Here is a 10,030-nt window from a genome sequence, read left to right on the forward strand (position 1 = left end):
CAATCTGGAGATGAATTCCCATCATACTGCCTCTGGTCAGCTAAGATATAGTAAGATAACTCGGCCATTCTTGATGTCTAAACAAATAGAAAATTACACAGGTGGCATCTTGAACCAGAAAAGGATATTCTTTCTGTGCTTTCTTAATGTGAGTCTATAAATTATGATACCTGTTATGAATTTCCTGTTTCTTTTAACACAGCCTGTGAGAAGATAAAAGTGTGGAATTAAATACAAAACAAAAACTGTGGAATGACATTTGAAGAGTGAGGAGATGTCTTCGAATGTTTGCATGTTAATGGAAGAGTACTAAGAACAAAACATATGAACGCTTAGCTAGAAATGGTTATTTTAGAGTAAGGATAGTATCTATTTGAACAGAAAAATGTTAAGTACAAAGCTATTATTACATAAACATTTAATGAAAGGCAAAACAAGCCAACACTTACCTTTAAAATACATTAACAGTAATCTTTTTATTCCTTTGGAATTTCAAGACTTTGGACTATGTATGGAAAATTAGGGGAAAAAAAGTGGATTTGAATGCTGGAGGGTTCTAATGTCAGGAGCACAGTAGAAATTTATTTCATGACAGAGAGATTTTAAATAAGTGTCCATAAAACTAAAAATGATAAATATCAGTTTATTAGCTAATTATTTTGTTCAAAGTTATTAATGACATTCCTTTTGTATGTCAATCCCACACTAGGCAGGTACGTACCTGCACATAGCCAAACAGCAAACGTTCTAGTAATAAAGGTGAGGTGTGTTTGTAAAATACATAGTTTGAAACATTTTTTCAAATATGAAGAATGATATTACTAATTATCTTGATGAGGCACTTTAGATTGTTAATTTAAGTCATTTTACAAATATGCTCGAGTATTGATCATGAACTTATGTACAGCAGAGAACAGGACAGGTAAATCCCACATCTTTACAAAGAATATAGGCTGATGGTAAACAGTAACAATCAAACCAACAGCCAAAATAATTTTTAAAAGGAAGATGATAGGGAAGCTCAATCTTGTGTGGCAGGTCACAGCAGTATTTTTCTAGTCCAGGGGATGCCAGGAAGGCCTTCCAAGGGAAGTGAAACATGAACTTCCAATTAAAGAATTCTACACCAGAGGCAGCGCCTGTGGCTCAGTGAGTAGGGTGCTGGCCCCATATACTGAGGGTGGTGGGTTCAAACCCACCCCCAGCCAAACTGCAACCCAAAAAAAGACAGCCGGGTGTTGTGGCAGGTGCCTATAGTCCCAGCTACTCGGGAGGCTGAGGTAAGAGAATTGCCTAAGCCCAGGAGTTGGAGGTTGCTGTGAGCTGTGATGCCATGGCACTCTACCAAGGGTGATAAAGTGGGACTCTGTCTCTACAAAAAAAAAAAGAATTCTGCACCAAGTGCTTTTATATCCTGGTACACCCTACTGCACCCTCATATTAGTCTTTGTCAGTTGTGCTATTAAATGTGGCATCACCGAAAGAAGTTAGCAGCTGCTTTGTAAGGTGAACCATGAATTCATTTAATACTGAAAAGGAGAATTCAATGTCAGAAGGGCACAATCTATGTCAACCCCAGGTACCCCAGGGTATGGTGGTGGCCTGTAGTATGTTCCTGAACTGAAAAATAATAAAATGGATTGTGAAGTTATGCATTTGAGGTTCTACTTGCCAGTATATCGTAACCTAAACATTCCATAGCATGCAAAGTAGATGTTTAACATCTGACATTGTTACAGCTAGTGGATGATGGAGAAGACTGTGACAGTGTTGGTAAGGAGGTGTGTGTGGGTGGCTACAGAAGCTCTGAGACAGACTGCATAATGGGCCATCATTCCCCTCCCAGGAAACACAGTTGACAGCGTCCTCTCTGATTCCCCCATGCAAGTTTGCACTTGCTTGGCTTATCGGTACTGCTGGGAGGGCTTCATTTGTTCTCATCCAGGCAGATTTTATGTTTCTTGATTTTTATGTATCTCAAAACTTTTGTAATGACCCACATATATGAAGAGAAAGCTACTTTCATCTGCATGTGGCTTTTAAATGTCCCAAAAGGAATATCTGAGGCACTACTTCAAGGTAGTAGTGTTTTCAATTAATAAGGAAGGAAGGTTTACTAAGCCAATTTAAATCTTTATCTCGTCGGTTTCTTTTCAGACTTTATTGCAGCTCTCACAGCGTTATAATTGAGAAGGAAGGATAGTTAGTTGTTTTGAAGTTGTCTGGAGTATTGATTGTAGCTGTACCAAATACAAAATGAAGCTTGCACTGGCTCTCCGTGTCCTTTAAAGATGTCAAACCTGCCTGCTGGTTTTGCAAAAGTTGACAGTCCTGCTTCATTCTACACAGATAAAAGGAAATTTACATTTGTTGAGTTTGTGCCAAATGCCAACATTATTTACTTGTTACCACATTTGTCCCTCAAAAATATTCTATGAGGAAAGTTTTTGTCTTCATTTAATTAAGGCACAGAGAGGCCACAGCTGATGTGCAAGTGATATTGCTAATTCATGGACGAACCTGGATCTGAAACCAGGAAAGCCTGTGTTCAGTGGTTCAGGGTTCATTTTTTCTTCTGATTCTGTAATAAAAGATCTTTTTACATATTGATTGTGAAGAGTATTGTCAATCATGCTTGCACCCGGGTAGGAAACCAGGAGAGCCTGTGTTCCATGTTCATTGTTTTTTCTGACTCTGCCATGAAAGGTCTTTGTGTCTGTTGCTTGTGAACAGAGTAGTGTCAGTCATGCTTACACTGCAAACATAGCCCAGTTGATCATGTTTTATTTTGTATCATGGTTAAAGGTGACTGGATAGCAATACTAATTAAAAGACTCCTTTTTAATATTTTAGATATGATTGGAGATTCCAATTAATTCAAGTCACTAGTGAGCTTTTTCCGCTATGGAAGTAACTATGAATACTTCACCTATGTAAAATAAATCATCAATTTTAATGACATGCTACCAGATGATTTGCATGATTGCAGATTCAAGCGTTTTGCTGTACCACTTAATGTGATACATGGTCGGATGCGTATGAATACACCTGCAAGTTTATATATATAGTTCAATGTTTGCTAATTCTATTCTGATAGTTACCAGTCTTTTATGTTCAGTTGTTATGGGTTGCTTTGAAAATAGTCCTTTAGTTATGGACAAATACCAGTAGATATATTAACATCTGAGTTATTCTTATTGTGCCAGTTATGATACCTACAATTTAACTACAAATCCACATCACTGAAAATATTTCCAAGCCATATGATTACTGGTATTATCTAACTGGATATTCTTGCCTAAATTTCTGAGACAATTGTGATTATCTTCTGTAGACATAAGAGGTGCAATTTGAAAGGAGTGTGTGGGAAGCATATTCTCAGATATTCCATTAATACTGAGCAGGACTGCTGCCTCTCTCTCTAACTTTCCTTTGAAGTTCGCTCTGTGCTCCCTTTCTCCTTCTACTTTATGGCTTCATTTACATGTTGGATTTTGAAAGAACTTGGAAACAAGTAAAATGCTCTTTAATTAGTTGAGACCAAATCTCCCTTTTACATTGTACCATTTCTCTTCCAGGTAAATTTGTTTGGAAAAGGTCAACTTTGGAATTTGTAGCATAATTGCTGTTGGCTGGTCAAAGGAAAGCCACGTTTATGTTTAGCTCAATGATGTCCCTGAGACGAGGTTGGTTATATAAACAGTGGACCTCAAAAGGAAGGAAAGAATCCTTTTGAATGTTTTTTTTTCAGAGCAAGTTATAAATACATGTTTCAAAAGGACACAATTTGCATGACTGAAAAACATGCATTTGGCGGAGAATCTAAAGCTTGATTTCAGTTACAATGGCATCGTGTTTATGACACTAAATCTAATAGTGAAAACATGCAGTTTGAACAGAAAGTTGATATATTGTTCCCCATCCCTGTGAATTTCTTTTTCTTTTTCTTTTTTTTTTTTCTTTATTTGAAAATGAACAAGCCTCTTTGTGTTTTGGTTTGAGAGAACAAAAATAGTTCCGAATGGTTTTAAAAGCTTTCCTCTCTCCATTCTGGGAAGAAAAGATTGATTTTGAAAACCTGAATTTTTCCTACAATTAGCCTCACATAATGACATATTTTATGTTTCTTTTCTTTTTCTTACTTTTTTATCTACTTTGTGCTGCATGAAGATTACTCTTAAAATCAATAACTGTGTGTCACAAAAGCTGTTTATTTAACTTTATATAAAAGGATCTGGATTCTGGGGTTTACTTTGAACAGAGTAAGGAAAGGAGAATGTATTCAAAATGCACATCAGTTTATTTAATATGAGGTCTGTCCTTTAGATTTTACTCAAGAAAAATTCAGGGTTTTTAACAGATGCATGTTAAACTTCAGATGCTCTGCATCACAAAGTATATTGTAGGCTCAGAGCCTGTTGGTCAGTGGTTAGGGCACCAACCACATAAGCTGGAGCTGGCAGGTTTGGACCCAGCTCAGCCCTGCTAAAAATAATGACAACTACAACAACAACAAAAATAGTCAGGTGTTGTGGTGGCACCTGTAGTCCCAGCTATATGGGAGGCTGAGGTAAGAGAATGGCTTAAACCTAAGAGTTTGTGACTTGGGAGGCTGAAGCAAGAGAATTGTTTAAGCCCAAGAGTTGAGTGCTGTGATGCCACGGAACTCTACCAAGGGCACATAGTGAAACCCTGCCTCAAAATAATTAATTAATTAATTAATTAAAAAAGAAGGAAAGAAAGTATACTGTTGTAGCCGTCCCATGAGTTTCTTGGAGTTAGATGTGCAGATCTTGGTGACCCTAGACTGTCTGACCGTCATCCACACGTCCGTACACTAATCCCTTTGCTGCCTTTCTTTTCCTGCTTTATGTTTTTTTCCACATTGATCTTAGAAGTGGAGTAAAGTCCAGGCATCCAACAGCCCTTTTACATCTGTTCTTGACTTTTTCCTTGTCCATGTGTGTCCATTCTCTAGTCCACCTTTCTCATACTACTTCTTACCAAACATATTTTTTTCATCATCCTTTTATTTATTATTATTTTTTATTGTTTGGGATCCACTGAGGGTAGAAAGAGTTAGGTTATACTGATTGTAGTTGTTAGGTAAAATCTCTCTTATAATAGTGTCTTGCCCTTAAAACCTGTGCCATACAAATTAACCCCCCACCCCCCTACTACCACCACTCTCCCCATCTCTCCTTCCCCTACTCCTTCCTTAGATCATCTACTGCCTTTATATCAGAATTGAGTACATTGGACTCTTGGTTCTCCATTCTTGTAATGCCTTACTAAAAAGAATGTGTTCCATTTCCATTCAAGTTAATACAAAAGATGTAAAGTCTATATCTTTTTAATGGCTGAATACTATTCCATGGTATACATACACCACAGCTTGTTAATCCATTCCTGGGTTCGTGGGCATTGAGGAGTTTCCACAATTTGGCGATTGTAAATTGAGCTGTGATAAAGAGTCTAGTGCAAGCATCCTTGTGGTAAAATGATGTTTTTCCTTCTGTGTAGATGCCCAGGAATGGGATTGCAGGATCAAATGGGAGGTCTAGTTTGAGTTCATTGAGAACTCTCCATATTTCCTTCCAAAAATGTTGTATTACTTTGCAGTCCCACCAGCAGTATAAAAGTGTTCCCTTCTCTTCACATCCACAAGCTGAAAAGCTTCTACACAGCTAAGGACACCACAAGTAAAGCTAAAAGACAGTCTTCAGAATGGGAAAAGACATTTGCTAGGTATCAATCTGACAAAGGGCTGGTAGCTAGAATCTACAGAGAACTCAAATTAATCACCAGAAAAAGAGTAAACAATCCCATCTACCTCTGAGCAAGAGGTATGACCAAAACCTTCTCTGATGAAGACAGATGAATGGCTAAACACTTAAAAAAAATGCTCATTGTCCCTGATCATCAGAGAAATGCAAATCAGAACCACCCTGAGATACCACCTATCCCCAGTGAGAGTAGCCCCTCACAAATTTTAATCATCCTTTTAAAATGGAAATATCACTAAATGGATCTATTTGGATAGTGTCTAAAAGTCTCATCACCAAAGTAGGTAGGTGGCTCATAGAATCTCAACAATAGCAATAGTGGCAGCAATGGCTAACATTGTGTATATTCTGCATACCAGTACCAAAAATTCATCTCTTTTGGTTCTCGTAATGGCCTTAATATGACAGGTGCTGAGATTTTGATTTTAATCATGAAGCAATAATGTTCTTAAAATTTAGGGAACTTTCTACCGCCAAAATCAGTGGTGCTGGGGAGAGTGAGGAGGTGGGCTCAAAAGGCAAAGGAGGACTATGTTGGATGAATCGGGGAGTGACCTATGTAAGCCAACTTGTCTACTTATTCAGAACTTTAAGTTCTATTCACATAAACATTTTGTACATATAAAATTTACTATTAAATTAATAGGATATGCTTATCTCTATATCTTTTTAATTATTTCTTATGTAATAAAGTTGAATTTTTATCATAAGCATCTAATAATTGAGTATGCATTTCCTTCCCACTTCTCTTAAGTCTGATGTAAGGCCAGCCTGTTTTGTAGTTGATTTTATACACAAATAAGGGAAGAGAACATTAATTATCTTCCACAAACTATAAGAACTGGGATTCTAAACTCAGACAGTCCTACTCAAAGACTTGGCATTAAGCTTTATCTAGATTCTGATTCTAGATATTAACCCCAAATCCTCTGGGACTGAGTACTTTCATTCTGTTCCTCATTTGTTTAGCAAATACTTCAAAGCCCTTATCCAGTATCAGATAGACAAGTTCCCTGCTTTCATCCAGGTAGAGCCTCAGAGTGAAAATAGGAAATATATAAACAACTAAGAGATAAATATGCAAGTGAAAATAATCACCAAATTGTAATAAGTACTGTAAACAAAATTGATTGAGCAGTATTTTATTATATAAGGTAGTTAGAGAAGGTTTTTTTTTTTTTTTTCTTTCTTTTGATGGATGACATTTAAAGTTGATTGGATGGAGCTGGGCAAGTGTGAGGATGCTGATGTGTACTGCACATAGTGGAAAAAGGGAAGAGAACCATTAAGTAAAATGAGAACTAGGATACTCAGGGAGAGTTCGTATTCTACTGGGCCTTAGAACTACTGTTGCCAGGCGGACTACAGGATGCCCGCTTATATTTAGATTTCAGATAAACAGTTAATATCTTTGTGTGTGTGTGTATGCTTCAGATATTGCAAGGAACATAATTATACTAAAAATAGTTGTATTTATATGGAACTGAAATCAAATGGGTGTCCATTATTATTATGTGTTAAATCTGGTGGCCCTATTTATAATTCGTGTAATTTCAATATGTGATATGGAATGTTACTATTTTAAGAAGGAGAATAATATGATATTAGTTACATTTTTAAAAGATGTTCTGGTTGCTTAAGAAGAATAGGCTAGATGGAAATGAAAGGTACCAATTTGGAGAGTATGGGAACATTCCAGGAAAAAGATAAAGATCCAATGAATCCCCACTTGAATCCCCACCTATGCGATATAGGTGACAAGAGATTTCAAAGTTTATTTTGGTGTCAGAACCTACCCAATTTGTTGAAAGATTAAGCATTGAGTTGGGGGAAAGGATAAGCATAGTCTCCAGCTTTCTATGGGGTGCAGGGCTACTAACTGAAAAACAAAAGACCAAGTTGTATAGGAGAGATGAGTAGAAGCATCGTGCTTTTGTGAGCATCTAGAGACATTCAAGCAAGTGTTCAAATAGCTTGATGGATGGATGAAAGTACCTCACCCAAGGATGTTTCCACCAAAATAAGATTAATAGACAGATGGTAAATAGAGTCAAATACAGTCCCTGTGCCAGGACCTGCAGCGGGCGCTGGGATACAGCAATGATTTGAACAAGTAAGTTTTGGGGGAAAGCTCCTGATTTAGTGGGAGAGACAGATATGTAAATAAAGACAGGGTGACTAGTTAATTGTTATAAAATAGGCGTCTGCAAGGTGCTTTGTGTGTTTAGGGGGAAGCATGTAGTTAGAAGGGGATTAATTTTGCTTGGTAGGAGTTATATTCTGGATGAGGTAAAGACTCAAAGAATTTGTACACAAAATAGAGTGAGGAAGGGATATGGTGGGGAAAGAAAAAGGAAAGGGGAGATGGAGAAGGTGTGTGTAACTGGGTCAGTGGTGCCCAGGAGAGTGAGGAGACTGGGCTGAGAGGCAAATGAGGACGGTGTTGGCTGAATGAAGGAGTGACCTGTGTAAGCCCATTTATCTGCTTATTCATAACTTTAAATTTGGTTCAGATTAACATTCTGTACATATAAAATTTACTGTTAAAGTAATAGCGCATGCTCATAGCTACATCTTTTAATCCTTTCTATGTAATAAAGTTGAATATTTACCATAAGCATTTATTAATTGAGTATGCATTTCCTTCCCACTTCTCTTAAGTCTGATGTAAGGCCAGCCTGTTTCACAGTTGATCTTCTAGAGAAATAAGGGAAGAGAATATCAATGATTAGATGGCACAGGGGGAAATGCAAGGTTTACTAGTTTGTTGTGCCACATAGCTAATTTGTAACTATTCTACACAATTGTCTCCAACCTCCCTTGGGACTAAGGAATGTACATGTGGGTACCATTTTTACCTTTGGAAGTTGGGCTACCTTTCTCCCAGACATAAGAATGCTCCGAGTCACAGGTTCTAACAGGCTGCCAAAGTAATCAGGGCCAGTGACACAGTTGTGCTATGAACGTGTTTGAGTTTGGAGTTTTCTTATAGGCAATATTTTGTTTCAGTTTAGGAATTCACCAAAAAGTCATGCTATGAAATTAAATCCTTTCTACATTTGAGTGATCTTTAATAGTTATTAGATATTATTTATTAAAAATGCCTCTAACACATTGAGGTTTGTAAAATTAAACATTGAACTTCTAACAAATTAAATATAAATAATTAATCCAGTATTAATGAAAATGGATTAAAGTGAGAAAAATAATTTTCCAGTATGTTTTTTAACTACCTGGGAATTGAACACAATAGTCAGGGTGAATGTTTGCAAAAAGCGGCTTCTTGGACTTCGTGTGTCTTCCAGGAAGAACCCCTGACAATTCAATTTCTTTGTGTATGTCAAGTTCTCTCCTTCCTTAGGAATCGGTTTCTTGAAGTGGGGGCCTCCATTTCTGCCTCATGCCCTTGCAATTTACCTGTTACTATCATAACTAACTTTTACCCTGATCAGATATTTTCCTTAGGCTTATTTCCAGAACAGAAAAAACAAAACAAAACAAAACATTGTGCGTTTGTCTTATTTATGGCTTATGTGAGCCTCCTTAGACAAGTGAGGGAATCCATCAGCCACTTATTTCTTTTTTGAAGTCATCTCGAGACCAGTCTCTGTCTGTCTGTAAACCTGAACCCCATTTAGCCTAGACTTATTTCATACAAAAAGAATGGCAAGAAAGATCACACACTACAACCTCAGCTCTGCTTGGGACCAGTTGCAAGTCATCCCAAATAGAGTCTTCCTTATGGAAGTCACTAAAGAAATTAAAGCATTTTTCCCCTGTGCTTGCTTCAACAGCACATATACTAAAATTGGAAGGATACAGAGAAGATTAGCATGGCCCCTGTGCCAGGATGACACGCAAATTCGTGAAGCGTTCCATATTTTTACTTTCTTTGCATTATTATTATTGCTTAATATTTTGTTGCAGCAAAAAAAAAAAGAAGGAGAATTAATTTTCCCCCCAATTTTTCAATATTTTTTTTCCAGATGGACACTAAGACTTGAGTTAGGGTTCTCTTGCATCCAAGGAAGTTTAGCTCAGCTCTGGTGACATGTGAAAGAGCCACAGCATGTTCAGCCTTGTCTGAGGACCCAGCCTCCCCATCCCATGACTGCCTGGCTTCTCTCTTTATAGCTGCCCTCACTTTCTCCATACCAAGAAACTGAGAAATCAACTGCAGCTTTACTGTAAATGTTAAGAAGAACAATGTCTTTGTAGTGGAAAGAACATGCGTGTGGGAGTCA

The 10,030-nt window shown here is 37.3% G+C and overlaps 1 non-coding gene across 1 annotated transcript; it reads left to right on the forward strand.

Moving 5' to 3' along the window:
* The first annotated feature begins 9,564 nt into the window (after positions 1 to 9,564).
* Positions 9,565 to 9,671, forward strand: LOC111724428. The gene has a single exon (XR_002772730.1). It is a non-coding gene; the product is annotated as a U6 spliceosomal RNA (small nuclear RNA).
* The last annotated feature ends 359 nt before the right edge of the window (positions 9,672 to 10,030 follow it).

The sequence above is a fragment of the Otolemur garnettii genome, unplaced genomic scaffold (genome assembly GCF_000181295.1).
Source record: "Otolemur garnettii isolate 467f Iridium unplaced genomic scaffold, OtoGar3 scaffold00001, whole genome shotgun sequence".
Lineage (NCBI taxonomy): Eukaryota > Metazoa > Chordata > Mammalia > Primates > Galagidae > Otolemur > Otolemur garnettii.